Raw genomic sequence first — 23,552 nt, 5'->3', positions numbered from 1 at the left:
ATTAAGAATGCACCAGTAGCAAGGAGACGTTTCTTTTAACAAGCAGAGATCTTCAGCAGACTCATGTTGAACAGACATCTGCTGCAACCATACACTAGAGGACTTTGAAAAATACTTGACTGTGACACCGTCTCACATCTAAAGACAAGTCATGGGTTTTTTTTTCACGGACCAAAGATTTTGCAAAGACTGGGATCGAATTGCAAGACTGCAGCTGGATTCATAGCCCCATATGGGACAGTGGATAGCTGGTTAGCTAGGTAGCTATATCACCAGGGATTTCAAGGGCTACTGCAATTTTGGTCCACTATTTTTCCTCCTCCACTCTGTTGTGGTACAAATGGGAGGACATGTCAAAGAGGTATTCTTGCTCTCTCTCTCTCTACAACTCAACCTCTTTTTCCACAGTCCAAGAGAAAAGTATGTTCTTTCGCCTCCCCGTCATGATTGTTTTGCTATTTTGCAGCTTCCTGTTTGCTGTTGGGGAGAGTGCACCTAATGGTTGTTGATAGTGTTCACATCATTGAACACAATTTGCATATGACCACACTAAAGACCTGCAATAACATTAAGCATGATTTTTTTAATTATAAAGCCAAGGCAAGAAAAAGACTGCATTATAAAGTCTAGATTGAGTTAAATGACACCCAATGACCATGATCAGGGGAGTGCACCGCATCTTTACCAACACTTGTGATTTTATTCTGACTTTTGGAAATGTATCTGTGACTTTGAAAATGGCTTTGAAATGTAATTTGGTGTAAAGCCAGCATGTGATGGGCTTGCAGAGAGAAAGAGACAAACAAACAGAGAAACAACAGCAACAGCAAAAACAGATTTGTGGCCGCACAGTGTCAGTGATAATGGTAAAGTTTTCTATTAACAGGAACAGCAAAGTGTGGTAATGGACTGATCAGTCTAATATTAGCATCACCAACTAACATAAGGAGGACTGATGAGGTTAATTGTAGCAGCTGGTGTAAAAAAGCTCTGAGATTCACATTTACAGTTATAGTAATGATAACTTTATGGAAAACATAAGGTAGATAACATTATACTGATTTTATGAATAAATCAAACTAATCTGTACAATTTAATAATGTGTGTTCACATTTAAGTGAAGTTCTCCCGTTCTTTCATGTGTCGACCAACCATTTAAAGTGTTGGATCCAAAGAAGCAAAGTTGTTACGAAACAAGCTTGAAAGCTTTTTTTAGCTTCAAAACTGTATCAAGGGAATCCAGGTGGAAACTTATTTAAGATGAATAGCTTTTTCCTTCTGGTGTAGATAAGAAATAAGCTACCATTTTAAATTCTGTCCCTTCATTGTAGAACTACAGCAAGGAGACAATTAGTGTAGCTTAGCATAAAGTCACAAACGGCTGCATTTTAGAGCCGTGGGAGTTAAGTCCCCTTGGTTCTTGTCTCACTTAAGCTAAGCTAGCTGCCTGCTGTTTGCAGCTTAGTGTGAAGAAGAAAGGCTTGACACTTATATTAATTTTCTCATCAAGAAAATTAATAAGCAGACATTTCAACTCTTGATTGTTCATTTGAAGTTGCAATGCATTTTTCATCCTGTCTCTGTAACATAGTATTTATATATTTCATTCCCTTTAAACGCTCTTCTTATTTGTTTCTTTGCTCTTGAATCAGCTAGCTAGCTTATCTAATTGGTGCTGAAGGTAAGAAAATATTATATTGAAATTATCTTCAGAAAACTGGCACCAAATTCAGATAAAGAACCTTTAAAGGCTCCATAAGGTTTTGATTAGAGGCTAAATCAATTAACAGTCAGTCATCACTCAAAAGTTACATACAAGTACTCTAATTACAGGACTGTTGAGGTAAATCAATCGCTAAATATGACATTGGCATGTTTACAGAGGGAAAAAAGAAAAGAGACAAAAACAGTGGAGATAAAAGGAAGAGCGGTATTAGATAGTGACTGAAGGCAACAGCAGAGAAATATAAGATAAGATCAAGTAAACACTTAACAGAGCAGGGTACAGCTTACTTCATGATTTAATGTCAGATACATGGAAAAGAGAATGTCATAGGCTCTGACAGGAAGTTCACCCTCTCGGGTTCCAGTCCACTATAACGACACACATTATCCCCCTCTTAGTTGTTTATGAATGTTTTTTGTAAACTATCTATAAACAATCCAGTTAATCTGTTGTTTCATTGTCAATGATACTTAATAAACTTATTGTGGTCCAGATATCCTGCAGCTCTGTGACAACCTGACATCCTAAAAGTTCCACTCAATAATCAGCAAATGATTCATCCTCCATTAACAGCGCCATTATTTACCACTTTACAAAGGGCGATGAGTTAGAGAGCAGCACCAATATACTGTATTTATTTTCCACTCCCTCTTTATTTTATAAAAGGCTCTCTGTGCAGGCGAGCTGACTCCACCTGCCCTCCAGGGCAAGACGACTTGATTGACATTTCTTAGCAATTTCTTGGCAAACAATCTGTTTGACTGGGGGCCTTATTTCATAGTGGCCCTTGCTGCCTTTCTTCTCTGCCCCTCCTGAGGATCTGGTGGACGATGCTGAGAGAACATTTGGCCAGTAATGTCATTTACCCATGCAGACACATGCTCACATTTTTTTCTCCTTTTTCTCCAGCTGTCTTTAATTTTTAGCAGGCACAGATGTTCCGAATTGAGCCCAGCTTTATATTTTATTGTGGAAAATAAAAAGTAGGACATGTGGGCTTCTTTTTTTTACCCTCACAATATTATTACATAACAGGGAGCAATTTAAAGGGTTCAGCTCTTTATTGACCCCTCAGAGAAAGAAAACTATGCATTAATGCTCTGCAGAAGGTCTGTTAATACACATAGGAAACATAAACAAATCAGTTATTGTCTTTTCATGAAGGCCCACAGTAAACAGTCTTTGTGGCATTTCTATCGAAGCATTTCCAAATTTATCTTAATGGAAATCTGCTGCTTTTCTGCAGAGAGGCCTGTGCTGCATTTGTATAGAACCATCATAAGAGTGATGATAAATAAATCAGATTGAATAACACATCCAATGCCATAAAGAGGACACAACTGAAGATGCTATTAACAAGCACAGCCTTTGTGTCTGCTCATTATATGTGTTATCAGTGATGCCCTTTTATCCCAATCACTTTGAACCTGACTCGTGTTTTAACAGAGTCGGGGACATATGGAAGCGGTCTATGGCGTGGAACAAAATGGTTCTGGCGTCCATGGTGGCTAATTCTGATTCATGGAATAGAGAGAGCTATGTTAAGGATGTTAAGCATTAAAGAGTTGTCTGTTTCACAGGATTATCTGTGAAGGAGGAAGTCAGTATTCAGACGCGGCTGACTGGCACGGTGAGATCAGCTTGCATCCAAGTAGAACACTTCTTCAGGCATGCAAAACATGCAGACTTAAGTCACATAATCCCTTCCAATATCAGCAGGATGTCAATACGCCGACATGAACGGATTGCATGCATCGGTTTTGCAGCCTCGCTGTTGTTTCTGATCACAGTGTTTGCATTGGGAGCTGGCAGGTTGCTATTATTAGCCACAGCAGTGATATAAATGTTGCTGTGGATCCTCTGACAATATGATGACAAAACATATTTAGACCATTGCTGAAATGCTGTCCTGTCTAATAAAAAGTCATCAAGAGGATTCCAGGCTGAGTTTTATTCTTTGTACCCCCGTGTTGTGGCATTTATGAGGCCTGCAGATATTGGAGTAAATAATTGGACACACAAAGCTAACACTCGAGCACATCTCAGGGGCTAAACAAACAATGGCTCTCTGCACACTTGGTGCCCGAATGAGGCTGTAACGGAGGATCATAACAGAGCTTTTCTGGTGTTTTGTGGAAGCACTGTTCTCTCAGCGTGACTAAGCAAGGCTGTCCGAGTCCAGCTGACCATGACTGTCTGAGAGAGCTCCGAAAACAAACGCTTTGAGGCAAAATGTTGACGTTTCACATTCAGATGCTGCTAAATGCTTCTTCATCACGCTGCAAAGCATTCCAAAATCCACCCATGAACATCTTGGAAATGGCTTTATGCATCCAATGCAATGTATTTCAGGGTGTTCTTATTATATCCTATCGATATTTTCTATGCAGCAGAAGCTGAGTTTCTTCTTCAAGGAGCTCATTAAAGTTTCATCAAGTCTCATATTACAGTGGACTCAACAGTCTGCTGTGGAATCTGGACATTTTTAAAGATTTCATCGATCAGTTGAGGATTTTAAGACGGGAAAACATGAAACGTCTCGCTGCTGAATCATGTTCCATATATTCATTGATCCATCAATTGTGTATACTTGCATTTTACAGAAGCTTACAAGTAAACAGGGGCTGAATACCAGGAAAATACCCTGATAAGAAGGGTTGTGTGTTTTGAGATTCTGAGAGTATGATAACCTTAGACAAAAATGTCCCAGTATAACAGTACTAGTGTTGTGTTTACAGCTATGTGTGTTACAAAATGTCGGAGACTCTTTTCCTTCATTAGACGCAATCTATTTTATTTTCAAACAACATATAGAACATTTGGAAACATTATGAAGTTAAATAATAGAATAAATAATTGATTCATTGGTTTTAAAAAATGCGTACAAGAAACATCAATTAATGCTATATTGATTCAGTTAATTCAATGATGATGCACAAAGACCTTGGTCACCAGTCCTGTCCCATCGAGTTTATGATTGGTTGGCTGGAGCAGCAACACTATAGCACCTTGGCAAACCATACAGGCTGGCAACCAGAGGAGCCAATAATACACTAAATAAACAGTATGAGTGCCCTGAAAACGTCACTTTGTGCAGCGGTTTCACACTGTGCACTCACACACTGCTTGTTACGCTCTTTTCTTCTTGGAAACAGCTCTAAGAAAGGTTAAACAGCTAACTGCAGCTAGTGGGCTAACAAACGTATCACTTCACAGTTTCTGGATACCTTGAAACTTGGAACCGGCTCATGCCTAGTTGAAAGCAGTCGAATTACAACTGTATTACTTATTTTTCTTGCAGAGTTATAAAGACATTTCAATAATTGCATGAGCTGAGATTAAAATGAGATTGGCCATTGTGTGGGTGCTGTGTAATATGCTGCATTTTGTCATTTCAAATGGTCAGTACCAGGAATGAAAGTTGAAATCTCACCATGTTGCCAGAACCATCTTTGTGTGTGTTGATGATTTAATAAGGAGAAGGCTGTTCAAGTTCCCTTCCAGCGATTTGATTATAATTTGCTGTTTGAATTAGCTTGCTGTGTTTTGGATAAGTTGGAAATTGAAGCACTGATTCTTCGTTCACATTATAGGATAGGTTGTAATAAGCTGCGGGCCCATCAACGACACATTTGTGGTTTAAAATGATCCTCAAAATGCTTCAACTCTATCTCTCCAGTTTACTTAAAATTTAATCTTTTCACTTTCCTGCCAGTTCTGTGAGCATATATCTCTCTCATCACATGTTGGTTAAGTCCTTTACTTAACTGGTAAACCATAGGATAAACAGCTAGTTTGATCTTTGCAGTGAGTGCCATGAGTTATTTACCATGTCTCCTTGATAGCAACAAGTAAGAACATCTGCTCAGAGGAGCCACAGCCTTGGCTTCTCTTTCTACCTCTTTATGTACTGAAACCTTGTAAGTAACAAAAGACATGCTGCTCTATTTTTTCACAGTGATGTGAATGAATGTTGCACAATTGTTGCCCAACTTTTGGTGCATGTTCCTTTTTGTGCCCCAGATCACGCATGAACAAGCCGAGTTCGGGGAAGGAACGATTGTTTCTTCTAAACAGCTGGTTTGACTCATTGGTCCAAAGCATGCACAATAAAGAAGATGCTAAATGCAGGCCAAGACTGTTACTGCAGATGATCCAGCAGATGATCCAACCATTCTGGCATGAACATCTGTAACTACTCCCCCCCCCTGCTCTGTCATTTAATGAGCAAGTTTATCTATAGTTTAATTTCATTACATCAGATGTCTGTAGTCAATATATGGTGGGGGTTTTCCATAATGCCCTGCACATCTTCATTCAAGATGAATGAGTATTCCTCCCAGTTGATTTAATACCTTCTGCAGAAGCCAGTGTTGTAGTGGAGTCACCAAACCTGGAGTCTGAGTCGTGTCCTGAGCCCCCAGTATTGAAGTCCATGTCAAGTCTGAGTCACCAGAGAGGAATCCGAGTGGAGTCTGAGTCGAATCCAGATTACCTAAAGATATAAAAAGAGGGCTGCCGTTTCACTGCAAGCTATTTCACTACATGGACCTCGACTGACTGTGGGACCTTTTGGATGTGTAGAAAACACACTTCATATAAACACATCAGAATTTTTACCAACCAAACATCTTGGAGCCAGTGGTTGAGTCACTTTGGAGGCTAACATTACTGTTTGCTAGCAACAATTTTTCAAATGTCCAAGTAGCTTCAGCATTTTGCTAAATTTTTGAGTGTATCCTAGACTGATGTCTTTTAAAGTTTGAGTTTGTCCCCATCTTCTCCTAGATGATTCTCTTACTTAATGAACATATTTACATTCCTGGATTGCTGCTAAATCTTTGAAAGTTAAATGCACCATTCATGGCACCTCTGTAATCGAGTCCTAGTCTAGTCAAAAGTCCTGACAATCAGGACTTGAGTTGGACTCCAGTCCGAGTCTTGAACTCAGGTACTACAACACTGGCTGGAACATACTGTAGTGGGAATGGTATATGCAAACTAAGGTCAACTTGAAAAAGGGGGTCTCGGTTTGCTTCCAATCGAACCCTGGTGTGGTTTCATTTAAGGTATTCAAGGCAAAGTGAACCAACTTATTAACCAAATGAGGGAAGAGCCGTAAAGCTAAGTGCATCATAAGTAGAAAAAAGAATAAGACAGTGCGACTCCAGAAAACACAGATTTGAAATATGATGAATTCTGTCTTTCGTATGATTTACAGGCATACTATATGCGATTTAATACTTTTAAATCCATGTCAATACCTCGCTCTGTGTAACCAGGGCAACACCTTGTAGTCTCTGGCTTTCACCAGGGCTCGCCTTCTTCATCGGTTCTGATTCATTCATCTAATGTAAAGAAAAACATGCTGGACAGCTCGCTGCCTCGTCTGCTGCTCATACTGGGCGCCTTCTTTTGAAACACATACATTAAATGGACACCAAAGCGAAAGACTGCATACATTTGGTCTTGCTCCGTTGTTTATGTGGTGAAGCAGGCGAAAGGGGATAGAAAGATTCATTTTCTGTTCTGGCCAAAAGATGAGTTTTCTTCGTCTTCTTCGTCAGTGTTTGTTTGGGACAATACCACCACAAAGGATCTGTCATTATTACTACGTGATGTTCAGACGGTTTGGTTTGTTTGACCAAGTGCAGTTTGGAAGCGCAACAATGTTGGTATTTCACCCCTCAATCGACCTATGAGTCTGTATAATCCTCTGACATGGCTCTATTCCTTATTCATTTACTTTTCCTATCACCAAGGCTCATGTTCCTTTTAAACTGCACAAAATTAATCATTGATCAACCTGCTGACTTTGACTAATAACGCCTGTAGTAACACTAAGTTGGTTTTGTGCAGAGAAATTGAATAAAGAGCAGGTATGAAAGTATCCATTTCAATGCTTTAGGGATGCTTTAGGGCATGTCTTCATCCCTTTTGGGCAAAACTTTGGAATGGAAATGACATTGGCACATTTGCATGATCCAGGATAATAGAGGTTTGCAAAACAGAACAGGAAGGCCTCATAAATCTGACAAAAATATTACCTATGAAGAGTTTTAGTCATGTATCTGAAAAGAATGCAGAGAATAGGTCCACTGGTTTGTAAGCCGGTGCGTAGACTCTAAGTTCAGTGTACTGAGCTCCATTAAAGACCCCATGGCAGGAGAAAAAGCTGCAATGAAATGGATTATTGCATCAGCAACAGACAGAAAATAAGCCACATTTTATTGACAGCGAGTTCCTGTCTTCATAACCTTGCAGCCCAGGCTTCTGTGTTTGGTAGCGACCTGCACATTTGCATGGGAAGAATGATGAATTTAAGTGTCTCCTCGAACACAAATTAAATTTAAACAGGGACACGATGTACCCTCTGAAGAATATTTGGAGTGCTGTATAATCGTATTTGGGTTGCTGTATATTTGTGCTGAGGGCCTTGGCACCTCCTGCACAGGAACAGTTTACTGAAAGGAGGAGCCAGACTGGATTCTCCTGTCAGCCCATTAGGAAACAGTCTGCTGCTTTCAAAAGGCGAGCTGACATAATCTGCCATTACAGAAACTTATCCTTAAACTCACCTGCTACTTATACCTTATATTTGCTCCAGATCTATAAATTCCTTGGGCAAAAAGAGGCCACTCTTGGTACATGTACTGTTCCCTTCTCCGCTGCTGTAGTGTGCATACATGTTTTACCTTGTTAGTTCAGAATATTCTCATAATAAACAGGTTTTCACACATTAAAAGCCCAATGTTGTAACTTTCATGTGTAAAGCTCAGATTTAGCAACCAGCAAAGTGGAAAATGCAAATAATTTGGTAGTGCATGTACTCAGTAGTAGCCCATTAATAATGTATTGAGCTCATAAATCATGACAAGCATCAACAAGGACTGCGATGTTGAAAACGTTGCATGAGGCCGTGTTGAAGTAGGGAGGCAGAAGTTGCTGCGTTAAAGCAAAGCAGCCCTGCGTGCACACTGTCTCTCATACCTTCTGATTATTTATGTGCTATGGCTAAATGTGCTGAGCATGGTTAAGTGTATAAATAGCTGTACGGACATCATCAGAGGCTGCAGCTCACAGGGGAGGGCGGGGAGAGAGAGCTTACTACCAGAGCATCAGATCATGAGCAACAGAGACGATACTCCCTGACTCATCAGAATCGAAGGGAAACTCTGATCCTTGCATGCTCGCAGCCTGCATGTTGGGGGCCCTTGGGTAACCCTCCTGACCTCTGTGGCCACTGGTGCACAACTTTGTGTCGTGCTTATTGCATAATTATTCATCCGAGATGACTAAGGACTTTATTCAATCTCCATGTTCCCCTTGGTTGGCTGGCTTGTATATTCAGGGACTTGTTTTAGAATAACGCAAACTTGCAATTGTTTCCGTGTTTTTCTTTATTAAAAATAGCTGCATAACCCAAGCAATTATTAGAGCGTATATTATGTGACGTGATGCTCTGAGGCAACTTGTATTATTGCTCAGTGTCGCCACGGACACTGTCTGCACCACGGCGACATTTCCCTCCTAACAAAGGGGTCATAACATCCGAGTCACGGTAACAGCTGTAGTAAACATCAGCGCAATTTTTTTTCCTCGTCATTTTGCACCTCCGCAGCTGCCATTATCTCAGCGTGTCTCAGCTCTCTGCAGCACGGCCCACAGTGCGGGCCTCTACTTCACCCGGGGTTGTTGCCTTTGCCTGGAGCTCTCTCTCATCTCTGGAGGTCACATTGGCCGCCCTGGAGGTACTGGTAATGGTCAGTGTGCCAACTGTGTGGGCAATCTAAGAGAGGCATATGCTGTCTGCTAAATGGCACTCAGTGGAGGCAGCTCTGTAACACTGCTGTTTTGTATCTGATGACAGTTGCAAAGTGCTTGAAAAGCCACCAGTTATGCATGCAGTGTCTAAAAGCTAGTGTTTCTTTTCCTTCCTCTATGTGTCACTTTTGTTTATATCCTCTCTGATCACTTAAGGGGAAGTGGATTTAACCAGCAGATGGACCACTGGGCCTTACCCTGACTCCATGTCCTCACCCTTTGCTACTATTTCATTCCACTGGTGCAGTTCACTATCAAATATGTGATCCTTTATTTGGCTTTTATAGAGGTTTTATAATAGCAGTGTGGGTCCCGGCCTTAAAATGTTTATTTTAGCCTTGTGGCAAGTCAAGCAGAGAAATATGAATGTGCTGTGTGCCTAGCATTTTCACACATGATCTAGACGCAGCTACAGAGAGGCCCCTGTAGCAGTCTCCTTTTCACTCTTCATTAACAATTCTACAGGGTGTCTCGACTGAGAGGCGATAATGTTTCCATGGACATCGCTGGTCACACACCAAAGACTAACAGGTACTGCAGAATACAGGCTGCAGCATGCTTCAGCACTCAGTTTGAGACCTGTTTAGTTTCTTATGAATGCCCATCTGCAAAAAACGCTGCAGTCAGAGAAAAGATGGCGAATAAAAGGTCCATTTAGCCACTGTGTTGAGACACAATACAGCTTACAGTTACTCAGACGCCTGTCTCACCCTGCATGTGTACCAGAGCTCTGAGGTGGACTAACACTGAACAAATAGATGTTTGTCCTTGAGGATGGACAGAAACAAGAGAGGCTGTGGTGCTACACTGTTTTCTGGAAGAAAAAGAACCACCCTTCCTGTCAGCTGCAGTACTAGTACGTGATCCATCATCAGTTATATAAGTCATCATATCTTATATTTACTGTATTCTATTACTTAGAAGGGTTTAAGCCAGCCTGCTTTAAACATTTATCCTCACCAAAAACCACATAAAGGTTATGATAAATTACAAGAAAATACATTGAGGGATTACATGAAAAGGGAAATAAACATATTGAATGATAATTAACCAACTGAAAAAGGCGTAGGCTGACTCTTAAGCTTATTATACCTACTCTCTTACATAACATATACTGTTCAGCAACCTTTTAAATGCTAAGTTCAAGTCACACCGTAAGAAAATCAAACAAAAACAAAGTACCAAATCATTTCTAGAAAAGTGAAAGCACAAGACACGACCAGCTTTTACCTTTTATAATTATTGCACTTGTATTCTTTTAATTTTATTCTTTTGAAGTTGTAAGAATGAATTAGGAGGTGAAGCAACTGAAAATTAGATTCATATTAATAGCCCAGCTTTCTTCCTCATTACCGGTCTGTTAAATACTTAATTCTGATTGGTCAAACCTCTTCACAACTGTTATTAATTCTGAATAGCGAAGGTGATACTGTAGGAACAACCTGATAACACACCTCACACATATCAGATCAATCCACAGAAAAGATTCATGGCAGAGGTTTGTTTTTAACAGCCTCATTAAACAATATGGAGGTTGTTTTTAATATTGACCTCAATTTATTTATTTATTTATATGAATAAAAATGTTACCAATTCGAGCCTTTAGTTGGCTGATAAGAATACCATTAAAGAAGCACTACCGACCGTGTAGTTGCATATAGAACATTAATAATGTCTCAAAATCAATCAAATCATCTGTCGATCAATACTTAGCGCCAGCTTGTTTGAATATGTAGTTGATCGTGAGGTAATACGCAGGGTAATTTGTAGTTAGCAGTGATGCGGAGAAGTCTCGTCTCACCCTGTCAGGATTCTATTTTGTATAACCACTTATTATAGGTTTATAAGAACAGGCCTGTATGTCAATTACTGCTGTCAGTGTTCGGCAGCCTGAGAGCTGGGAGGGGGGTGGAATGGCATTAAAGTCAATGCAGATGACAGAACGTGGTCCTACAGATTTTCTTTAGACTGTCTTGACCATACATTAATTCCAGAGGTAGCTCAAGAGTTTCAGCTTAATTATGGGTATGTTTTCAGGTATCATTGGACATTTTAAAGGTAAAACAACAAATGCATTCATCAATGAAATATACAAGCAGGTCAAATGATGATTAAAGCAATCATTAGTTGCAGTCATATTCTTTAACTATGCTAGTTATGCACTCAAGCTGAGAGTCCTGTGTTAAATAGTGCACCAATGAAGATATCACTGGAAGCAGAGAGTGCGCTTAATAACATTTGATCTTTGAAGGATGTTTTGAAGCAAAACTGCTTTTGTTGTCAAGTGTGCAGCCTCTCCCTCTCTTCCTCTTCAAATTGCTCATCCCACTACTGCTGTTGTTTTAATTAGAACAGTAACAACAATAACTCAAATGTAGAGGAGAAAATCCTCTCACAAGCCTAATTGCTGTGTCACTGAATTGAAGTCTGTGTGTGTCTGTGCATGCGGCAGCGTATGCGTTTGATGTTTCTGTGTGGGAGTTTGATGAATAGATGAAGGGGCAGTTAGCATGCAGTCACAATATGTAAGATTACCGCTATAGTGGAATGAATTTAACTGTGGTGATATTTGCAGCGGTATATGTGAATGCGCTGTGTGTTTTAATCAATTCCTGAGTGTTTGATGCTTCAGGGAACATGAACATAAGATGGACGTTTCAGTGGAGTGCGGCATGCGTGAAATTGTACTTCTCACTTCACTGTCTTAGGTCAGTTGGAAAGCCGGCCTTCACACGTTTCATAATGACATTTTGAAAGTGAAGGATTTAAGTTGTAATAAAAAGTAAAAACTGATATGTCAATTAAATAACAATGGAAAGGCTTTAGACTGAGCTAAAAATCTATCACCTACATGTAAAGAGAGCTCTAGTAGGACAGAGCAAGTGCAAACTTGACACAAAAGACGAAGAGGCATGTCTTATTCAGTTGTAATGGATGGCTGCAGAACAACCTTTGAAGGTTGCTCACAATGTCAGGGTCTTTTATAAAGGCCCACCATGTTTACACCCAGTACTAGTGAGAGCTCAGGTCGGTAAATATGTCTTGCTTGGACAAACACCCTGTGTCTCTGCAGCGGGGGCCGATAAAAAGGAGTGTTGAGATCCTAATCAAGATTGTTGCTTTGGCAATTAAATCTGACAGAGGAGAGTAGCAGCTATTCCTCTGTTGTTGTTGTTATTCCTGAGAAAAGGAGGAAAAAAGGTGTGGGGGTGTTTTTTTTTCTTCATCTACAAAAGCTTCAATTAACTGTGATTGCTCCATGTGCACCTTTAAGTTGTGCATTGGGGAGCCAGAGCAGAAATTGTTTCTCCCTTAGCTGTTTTAACATAGATACAGTGCTGCAGCAGTTTAAATGACTTTAAATGACTTTCTGTCGGTTATAACTTTCTCGTTTTGGTTCATCCTTCTCCTGCAGAGTTTACTTTTGTACATATAAAATCAATGCTGCTCAAATCGAGGTGTGCTCAAAACCCACTGTACCAGAGACACTTTAAACTTGCTACTGCTCCGCTGCTCATATTTCTGCATAGTATTTATGTGATGTCGGCTGGTAAAATAGCCAGATAAAGATGAGGGAAGTCTATAAATGCAGCTAAGTGCAGCATGATTTTCTGAAGTCAGTCACTGGAATAAACTTGTTGACTTTTCTATCTGCCAAAACCCATTTTACAGTATGAGTGATACTAAGCATTTACAGATTGGAGGATGTACGAAAAGCAATCCAACAAGCTGAAGTGTGAGGAGTAGTTTGAACTATGTGTTTTTCTGCTGTAGCACAAGCTGTGATCATATTTCTAACTAACCAGATGACTACAATTGTAATCAATCTTACTACTGTTATCTGCTTTACAATGTTGAATATAAGTCATATCAGTATATGAGACCCAGTCAGTTTTTGGGAGTGCACCAAAATTGCCCATGGTCAATTCAGCAAGACTCCTGTCACCCCCCTCTGCTGGTCACTTGTTGTTACAATTAAGGAGGCTCTTCATTAAAATCAGAATAAAACAGTATAAACCACTGCTTTCTTTAAAAGAATGATCAGAGACTAATGAGGGCACAAAAAGCTATTATAGCGTAGCGCACCTACACTCCTCTTCCTCAGTATGTATCCGTGGACAATGTAAAGTAGACAGGTTCTGGACAGAATATAATACAGAGCAACACCAGCCAGAGTTAACCAAGATGGCGTCACATTTGGCAGACACACTTGTCAGCCGCCTTAAAGCTTCTTTAGTAATCACACTATCAGAAAATATGAAAATAAGCTAAGAGGCTAAAGGGTTGAGTCAATAACAGTCTGACGGCATACAGTTTTTTTACTCTTGTAGATATTTTTAACACTTACTATCCCTACTGCACAATTAGCAAAAGAACGTTTTGTTGTTGTTAGCTTGTTAGCTTGTCTTAGATATATTGCTTGTGAGGAAATTACTCTTTTTGTAGGATATGAAGCTTTAACCCAATTGTCTTCAAATATAAAAAAAAAGTGAAAAATATCATAGTATAGACCCCTTTCCAAGGTTCTTGTACTTAGCATGAAACTTAGGAGCAATCCTTAGCTTAATTGGCTTGCTAGCTACAGCTAATAATATCTACCAAGTGCGGTTGCTGTTTAATCAGTTGTTTCTATTGGAAATAATTCTCATCCTAGTAAAAAGTTAGCTGGAAGTTGACTTTTTCAACTAGCTCACCAATTAACCGTAGTTTAGGTAGCTAGCTAGCAAGGCTAATGATATCTAGCGCAATAGCTTTTACTTGATTGGGCCTCTGCTACAAATAATAAGCCTTCCAATGTCTATATTTGTTCTAATTGACATTGTTTAAAAAGCTGCTATGTGACGTGATTCTCTAGAGCAGTAAAAATATTCCTATTAATGTCTAAACTGGACAATATGTCCTTGAATGAGCGATGACTCATCAAAAAGGAAAAACAGGGAATCTAATGAAGGGATTTTATCCATAGGTTTAAATAACAGCTCAATCACCCAAACGTTTTGTTTGCATATGCATATACAGTAAGGCAGCAATGTGTTTGAAATTACAAAGTCACCCCAAACTGAGTCACCAGCATACAGAACCATCTTTTCCTCTTACTTTGAGGGCGGTAAAAGTTAATATTTATCGGCAGTAACACGGAGCTACAGATTCAGTGCAGCTGTCACTAATGAACTGAAAAAGGTGGGGCTAATTAAAAGTAATGAGCTGTGGTGGGATATCTGTGTACCACCCACATATAAGCTTCAACTTTATGGCACATAGGAGATGGCTGTGTTATTAGATTGTATTTTACCTGGAATTTGTTTCTACCTTTTCTAGCCATTTACATAATGTATTGGCTTTATTAAACTTTAAGGTTAACACAGAAAAGTTTGAATTGTGACAAACACATAATAGATTATGTAAGGACTTTATGTAACACAATGACAACAGCCCATTAGTTGTGGTATAGCATTAAGAGTTCCAAAATGCTCAGAAATGTTCTATATTCAGCAATCAGTGTCCATTCAGTTCAGTCAATGCATCTGATAGCTGTTAGAAAAACAGATATGAAAAAAAACAGTTAACTTGTACATTGTAGATAAGTTATTAGACATAAAAGTGATGGGTACAAAGCAGGAAATCATCCATGAAGAAGTAGGCATGTAAAATATTCTGCTGGAATTTCCGCTGTTTTAAATTTTCCCCAGCACAGGGGCTTTGGGCGTAAAGGGATTGTTCCACTGCTGCAGAAATATCAAATCATTTGTATTGAGTCTTGGCTGAATCAAAGATTGAACTATAAATTGAACCTTTTTATGATTGTGACACTATTACAACTGGTGCCGTATGGCCCCCAATGTTATTTGTGCTTGCACATTAAGGTGTGACCGTTTATTTCTCTCTGCAGACTGCTTTGAAGTGAAACCTGTGAGGAGCTTCCAAAACGACACGACATTCTGGTGAGTTCCCAAATTGAAATTAAACCCTCTTCACATTTACATAATATACTACCAGACATTACCCATCCAGACTGTGAGCATGAGCCGAAAGTGATGGGGCAAGGGGAAAGAAAGGAAGAGAAAATGATGTTTCTGTCCTCTGACTCTATCGATCAGTCATTTTTTATTCCTCAGAGTCTGTGTGTTTGACTCGCCATGCATGCACATTCTCACTACATTTAACACAAGGTTTTACCCACTTTTATCCCTTTTTCCTCCTGCATATTTTTACTCAAATTAAGACCCGGAGGACTGCGAAAAACTCTGCATCTCTTTCTTTCCTCTCCCCTCTGTCACATGCAGATTAAACCACATGTTCAAATACAGACAGAGGGAGAGAAGGAGAGAGCCTTTGACACTGTTAGCCATCCTCACACATGGGCAGGGTTGGGCTGGCGCCACGGCTGTTTGCCTCATAGCCTGCGCAATGGGAGTCGGCTCCATTATCAGAGCCGCTGCCTCGCCACCCTGCAGCAAACCCAGCATCCTCTGCTCCTGCAGATTTAATTTCTTATCTCAATAGGGAAAACAGCCCCTCTGATGAACAGCTGAAAACACCCAGGGCTGCTGTGAACACGGATTCAGCATACATACAATAGATGATATGATAAACTGCTGAACAGGCGTAGCACTGATATTCCTCACAGGAATTTGTGGTTGGTCACAGACATTTAAGGGAATTTGCTTCATACTGTAAATAATGATCTGTTGAAGGGAGGCCTTCTTCACCATTAATTCAGCGGTGTAGCAATTATTTATGGGGCTGCCATCAAGGACATGTCAAGCTTTAAACAGAATCCCTGGTAGGTGAAGATCTGTGTTGCTGTTGTATCTGTGTCTCGAGTTGCCTCCTTGTTTGCAGAGAGATAAAAGCAGCACTTGAACTGCTCTACTCTCACATGACATAAACTCAGTGTGAACCGGTGCCACATGCATGCTCCTTCTGTTCAACGTCTTGCGAGAGCATATTATCACCTCTCGGAGAACAGAGTCGAGGAATATTCTTAATGACATGTTTTCACAAATATCTCTGTGCTAGAAAACCCGAGCTTTGTACTGTGACATTGCTTTGTTTTTTTGTATTCCCCCTATTGTGTTCCCATTTGCTTTGTTTTTGACAACCCGCAAATTTTATTTCTTGCTCCATTCGGTATGAAGCCAACTGAAAGGTTTGACTTGTTGAGGCTTTTCCAGACCTTTACTAACAGCTTCATCAACGTCATGAAAAGCCATTTCGGTGGTGATTGTGCGTTCGCTTTCCCAGGCTGTAAAACAAAAGTTATTGTGTGAGTACTAAGAACACATCCTGGCTGATTTAGTTTGATTTGATGGATGCTGGCTGGTTTAGTTTTCTTGTGTTTAACAGTGATCATCAGTCAGGGCTGCTCTCACTGATTGCAGTATCTTTATCTGTGGTCTAACAGTTCAAGGAAAATTCATTACAATCATTAAAATTTCAACATCTGTCTCCGGCCTCACAGATTCTTGATAGATGTTCCTTTAAACACCCTTTTCTGTTAAACACTCTCAGCACCAATGTTTTAATTTATGTATAACAGATTCACACAGCTGTTTTTCAAAATAATAAAATATATCAAACAAGTACTGCACAGGCACTGCATGAAATCTGCTTCAGAGACATCATCCCACAGCAGGCATGGCAGCTAAACGTTGAAGATTGGAACCTGATAGTTTTCAGGTGGCTGGGGTTTACATAATGTGGCACCGTGAGAGCACATTGATTTTTCTTGCTTTGAGCTGGCGGTCCTGCAGGATGCTTCTCTGCACAAGGCCAGTGTCTGGCATCAGTGTTGCATTGAGGGGCAGAAAGTGTCTGTATCAGCTGATTTGGATATTAGGTCGAAATACTAAGTGTATAATCCTTAGTTTGAGCAGCAACGGGACTTTTAAAGGCCAAAATGTTAGACTGGCCATATCACTCCCCCCCTTAAAGTAGATGAAAGGGTTTTGTAAAGCTTCTTATGTTTAAAAGAAATGAGCATGGTGTTATCAGTGAGGGCAGCTTGGGTTGAATATTTGGCTCTTCAGATCCTTTGAAACTGATTAAATAGGTATTTTGATATTTTGATTAAGGTTTTAGCACATTATCCTCACAGGATGATAGCGTTTTTAAAATAAAGCACAAGTTGACAATGTGTTCATGAGATTATTAATTACCCTCATATTCTCTGAGAAGGTGATTGTGCTGTCTTTTTGGTGAGGAGCCGAGCCCGGGATATGAGTTTGAGACTTTTGATATCTTATTACATGTGAGGTCCAGGTGACAGTATTTTCATTAGCTTTCTGTCTTAAAGCTGCTCTGTACAGAGAGACTGCCCAGCACAGAGCTCCACACTGATTCATACCTCTCTATAGTCTGGTTCATGCATTCGTTATTGTCTTCATGTGTCCTTGTTGAACAAATGTGTCTGCTCTATAGAGCGGTTTTAAATGGGAAAAAACTATTTGAAAACATCATGACACAAAGAGACCCGGCAGGTCTTTGCACACTGTGTGCAAGGTCCAGAAAAGGTTTTGCAATAATGCAATAATGATGCCGTCTGATTTAAAATGTTACCTGTTTATTTTGGAGAATAAGTGAGTCTTCAAAGACGCACTTAATGGATTTCTTCCAGCTCTCACTACAACGGTGTAAAACACATTGGTAAGTGTTTATTTTACAAAATAAAAGTAGTCTAATTGTGTGACCCTGCATTGCTGGCATTGTCTCAAACTATGTGCTGACAGCTACAGTGTGAAAACCATGAACACAAAGTGAAAGTACATCAAGTGCGTAAATAAATAAATAACGTGTAATTTAATTAGTGCGGATGCTCTGGGATGCTGTTAAAATGCTTATTTAACAGTTCTCCTTCCCCTAAGTTTGACAAAGGCTTCATTAGCATCAGCTCAGGTTGTAAAGTACCCGATGTTTGCTTTATATATACACTGGAATAAAATCAATACCACACTGCTTTATAACAATGAAGCAGCCTTAAACAACATATTTAATAAGTGACAGATCACAAGCAGCAGTGCAGAGGATGAAGTTATTCATAAATGGTGGAAACGCAGAGAATAAATGTATAACTACTGCTGAGCATTGTTTCCTAGTATGTCTGAAATGACAAGTTTTCCTTTTTTTGGCTATTTGAACAAACCACATGGCTTAATTAAATAACCACACAGCTCTTATATCAGTCATTTTCCTCCTTAATGGCACATTCATGCACAGTAAATGTATAAACACGCTAAAGTATAGATTTTGTCCCTCCTTTTGAAATCAGACTCTCTTCATGCAAATGGTTGTTTTGATGTTTTTTGTTGGCATCTGCTGCTTTTCTCAGGGCGCTATAATTAAACAGGAGGAGGCCGCAACCCTTCTTTATTCTGTGGCAGTTTGAGAAATGGCTGTTGCAAAACGCGCTATGTCAAAGCAATACGAGTTGAAAAACAGCGAAATTTCACACACACACACACACACACACACACACACACACACACACACACACAAACACACCCAGAGAGAGAATGGAATCAATTCTTCGAGTCTTTCTTTCTGACGATTTATGAATTAATCTTCATAACTTTAGCGTGGATGTCCCAAAATGCACAAAAAAAACGTGTGTGGAAAACTTGTTCAACAGAGCCGCATTATATTTTGCATTCAATACAAACAATTTGCCTGTAGAGCTGCATGAAAATCAAATCTTATGAGGACATATTGCTTGTGACTCTACAGCTACAAAACATATCGACCTGAATTGATCCCTTTTGCTGTAATGGCCTAAACTGTGACACCCTGCAATTATAGATAAGCACATTAGGAAATAGGGGTTAATAGTCAATGTTAAGTTCATCTTAAGCCACTTAAAACCCAGTGAGCCTCTTCTTACTGTTTCAGGTGTTTGCACCACTCAATCAAAAGATTTATAATCCAAATGGATCACAGAAAAAAAAAAGAGAAGAAAACATTTTTTTATTTACACCCTGTGTCACCACCCAGGTTTACACCCCCGGCTCATTCCCTGATCTGACAACATCCTCAGGATAACCCTCGTATGTCATCATTAAAGGGCCGGGACTCAAGCACTTTGTCAGAGTTTGCAGTCCGGTGAAGAGGTACAAAAAGGGGCAGAAAATAGATCTCTTTGATGAACAGCAGATTATGATGGAGAGGTGAGTAAACTTACCTCGCAGTCCCTGCCCACATGTGCAGTGCAGAAGACTTACCATCTCAGACAGCAGCAAATAACCGTCTGATCCCACAGACAAGCTGCAAAATGGAATGTAATCCCTTTGGATCTCCGATAAAAAACTACTGCGAAATATACATCTGTTCCCTTCATTTAAAATGTAACATAAAAAGGCATATGTTTACATAAAAAAATCAAATAAATATGCTAATTCGCTTTCACTCTCTGGGCATTAGTTGTTTGTACAGTATTTATTTAGGCTGTCGAAATGCATTTACATCCCAAAGACAAGCTTCCTTTTGCCGCCTTGTGTCTTCATAATCAGAGGATCAGCTTCTTTTAGCCCATTGTTGTAATGTGACATGTGAAAATCTGACACAGAAATTCCCTCTGAGCACCGTGACTTGATGCCTCAACCCGACAGAATCTCCTTCAGCAGTCTGCTTCTCCTCAGTTTTAGTCAGCCCACATGTGACGAATGTGTCTCCAAATTTAGAAACCTTACTGACAACTTCTTCACTTTCAGGTGCGATAACATGCAGAGGCTCACAGATGAGGGTTTATGTAACATACCTGAGCATGCTTAATAAAAAGAGATAGAGCAGAATATCCAGGCTTCTCTGGCAGCTGGGAGGCTTCAGAGTCACTGGAAATAAGTGTCTGCTTAAAATGGTTAAATACCTGGAGGACTGAAGGCATGAAGAGGACCAGTATTTCACAAGAAAATAGAAAACATGAAAAATAGCTGCTCATTTGGAATATTCTGATGAAACAAATAATGTAATCCCTTTAGATAAATCATGCAATCCCTTGGGTCCTGACCCCACTTTTGAGTTTACACATTAGGTGTCTAATTGCTCTCTACTGTTATCTAAATCCAGTGTTTAACTCAAATATTCTGAGGAATAAATTCACAAGCATCATCTGTATTCTAGCTGCACTTTATGTCTCCATTTAGCCTGAGTAAAAACTGTATAACTACATTTTTCATATCTACAATATGCAATTATCAGCCAGTATATCAAACCAACAGACTTATCATTCTAGCTCCTGTTCTAAGCTCTATTTCCATCCATATCTGATGATGTATCTCACTGCACACAGTGATTCTAATTGTTTTACATTCTTTCTTAAAGAGACAATGGGGTGGGGTGTGGTGTGTGGATGGCAGTAATCCATAACCATTGTGTCCATCTTGCCTTTCTAGGACATGTGGTCACAATTATTTCAGTACATTTTAGCAGAGGTATTTACACAGTGCCAAGGTTAGTTTTAGGGTTTGGATCCTGGAAAGTTAACGTTGTATGATGTGCCCAGTGTCAGAGTCCTGGGTGGATTCCCATTGGTCCTGGTCCATCCCGTTCCAGTGGGAGACCTCTGAAATTAACTGACTACTTGCCCAGATCTGGTGTTCAATCTGTGATCAGCATTTCCCCTTCGCCATTTTCCTGGTTCTGAACAACTTCTTGATTTCAGTGGTCCAAAGCTTATGTGCTAGTCATTTAAACATCAAAACTCTCCCAGAGCTCTGAGCTTTCAGTCTGACTAACTAAACCAACTCGGTAATATCTGCAGTCAAACAATCTGACCATCACTAAAATGTGAATCATGGAAAGTTCAGGCAAAGAAACTAAACAACTGAAGGACTTAAAGGAGGGTTAAAACAACAAAAAATGATTTTGTACATAAAATATTACCCAGTTTCACCCACATCAGTGAATTAAGTTATTTGTGTGTTTTAATATTAATTTTTTTTATTTCTTCAGAATAAAGGTGGTCTGGTCCTTGAAAACACTCACAAACTTGAAGCCTAGGTCCAGTGGCAATGACAGTAATACTTGACAGATATATGACATAGTAAACGGGATTATCTAAAAATATATATATAAACATAAAATATGGTATGGAACAGTATGGCTGATCAACACTGTCAGGAAATGACTCAGACAAAAATGAACCATTACATAATAATGAGTATTGAATAAATCCTGTCTTTATACTGGTGTATCCCTGAGCCATGCTCCAAATTAGGGCAGCCAACAGCAAATGGCAACTGATGAGCTAATAAGCATATCAGTTATGGGGATGTTCATTATTTCCACTGACCTCTCCTGTCTGCATAAAAACAATGAATATATTAAAACATTGTTGAAAACTTTTGTATATTTCTCACAAACTACAAAGTACTGAAACTTTGCCGTATCATAGTTAGAGAGGGGTGTTTGCAGTCAGTCAGGGTTTTGTAGGTATAAGAAAATTGTGGAATAAATAAAGAAATTGCACAAATAAAAAGTCAATTTTCTTATCTGATTTTATATGCATCAAGAAACACTTGTTTACCATATTGGGATAATATTAAAGGTTTAGCAGACTGGATATGAAAAAGATGTAAATTTGGCAGATTGCATAAGCTTAATTATTAAATGCTGTCCCTCGGCAGGCTAATGTTTTTCATCGATGTACAAAAAGCAGACAAAACAACATCAAAGCACAAAGGATGGTTCAACTAAATCCAGTAAAACCATTAGAGAACCGACACAGACAGTCATGAGCAACCATCACATTAATAACTGGACTAAACATCACAAATTATTACAAAATTGAAGTCTTTGTGTGTGGTTTGACGGTCTCAATACTCATACAGAAAGACACTAAAAGGTTACCCATTGTTGTTTGTTCCAGCACTATTATTAGCTATTCTCTCTGTTCTGTCTAACAAGGACAGCTCAGATAGTAATTTGAGCTTGCTGCCAATGACATGAGATCTTAGGTTTCGATGAAAACCACAGAGGAATAAAATGTGTGTCCATGCACAGAGATAGGCGTGGCAGCAGAGAAAAGAAGACGTTTCTGTTTTTCTTGTTGTCCTTTACTGTATATACCACATCAATTGTATATTTTTGTCGCATGTTGGAGCCACTGCAGAGAAGATAATGAATGTGCTGTCAGAGTTTTGGAAAGAAAAGGCGAACAGCCCCTCAGTATGAAGTCTAACAAAAGTGCCATGTTTAACGGTTCACGCTGTGACTTTCTCTGGAGAATTGTGTCAGTGAGACCTGGCATCTCCGGAGACAGACATAGCGGGACGTCCCAAGCTGCAGCAAGATGGGAGTCGCCAGATAAGAGAGCATGATGAAGAGCTGGTTTCTGATCCAAACACCCACAAACTGACTTTTTAGTAATTTTGTAAACAAGACAAAAAGCACAAACAGCTGCATCAATTACTCCTGCATGTCAGCTGTTTGATAGATCAAATGAAAATAAATCTTATGCAGAAGGTAATGGGTGCAAACATGAAGGGGTGGGACAAAGCTGAACAGCATTTTATGAAAGACATCATGTTCCCTTTGTTTGAAATAAAGCTTGCCTGATTGTGCAGCACGAGAAGAAGGGTCATAAATTATTCAGGTGCTCCCTGTTGGCCGCCCACTTACAGACGCTCACTCGCCTCTGACTGGACGTATTCCTCTTCTTCTTCTGTATTCCTCAGTGATCCGCCTGCTTTAAAATGGCAGCAAAATACATGTGACCTCTGAGTAGAACTTGCCTTCCCTCTAATGCTTAATTTATTCATTAGCCATGCCTGTATTGGGTATGCATCGCAAAGCCTGCGATCATAAATACTGTTGGATACCAAAATGACTGTGAAGGGGAAGGAGCGCAGAGGATTATTACAGCTGTATGTAAATAACAATGTGAAATATGACCGCTTTCTCATCACACAGAGACGGAGGTGAGGGAGGAGTAGCAGAACGCAGTGGTCATAGAAGTGAACACCGTTTGCTGTATTGTAGCCCATGAAGGACATCTCTCTGCACACTGCAC

General features: G+C 39.7%; 1 protein-coding gene across 2 annotated transcripts in view; it reads left to right on the top strand.

The window, feature by feature from the left end:
* The window catches only part of lrfn1 (leucine rich repeat and fibronectin type III domain containing 1), a 221,258-nt gene that overhangs the window by 142,891 nt on the left and 54,815 nt on the right, over positions 1–23,552 (top strand). For both annotated transcript variants that reach the window (XM_034702001.1, XM_034702002.1), the window contains one exon: positions 15,441–15,492. The gene's annotated coding sequence lies outside the window, so the exon portion shown is untranslated. The remainder of the gene's footprint in view (positions 1–15,440; positions 15,493–23,552) is intronic.

The sequence above is a fragment of the Notolabrus celidotus genome, chromosome 14 (genome assembly GCF_009762535.1).
Source record: "Notolabrus celidotus isolate fNotCel1 chromosome 14, fNotCel1.pri, whole genome shotgun sequence".
Lineage (NCBI taxonomy): Eukaryota > Metazoa > Chordata > Actinopteri > Labriformes > Labridae > Notolabrus > Notolabrus celidotus.
This window is presented reverse-complemented; position numbering and strand designations above follow the sequence as displayed.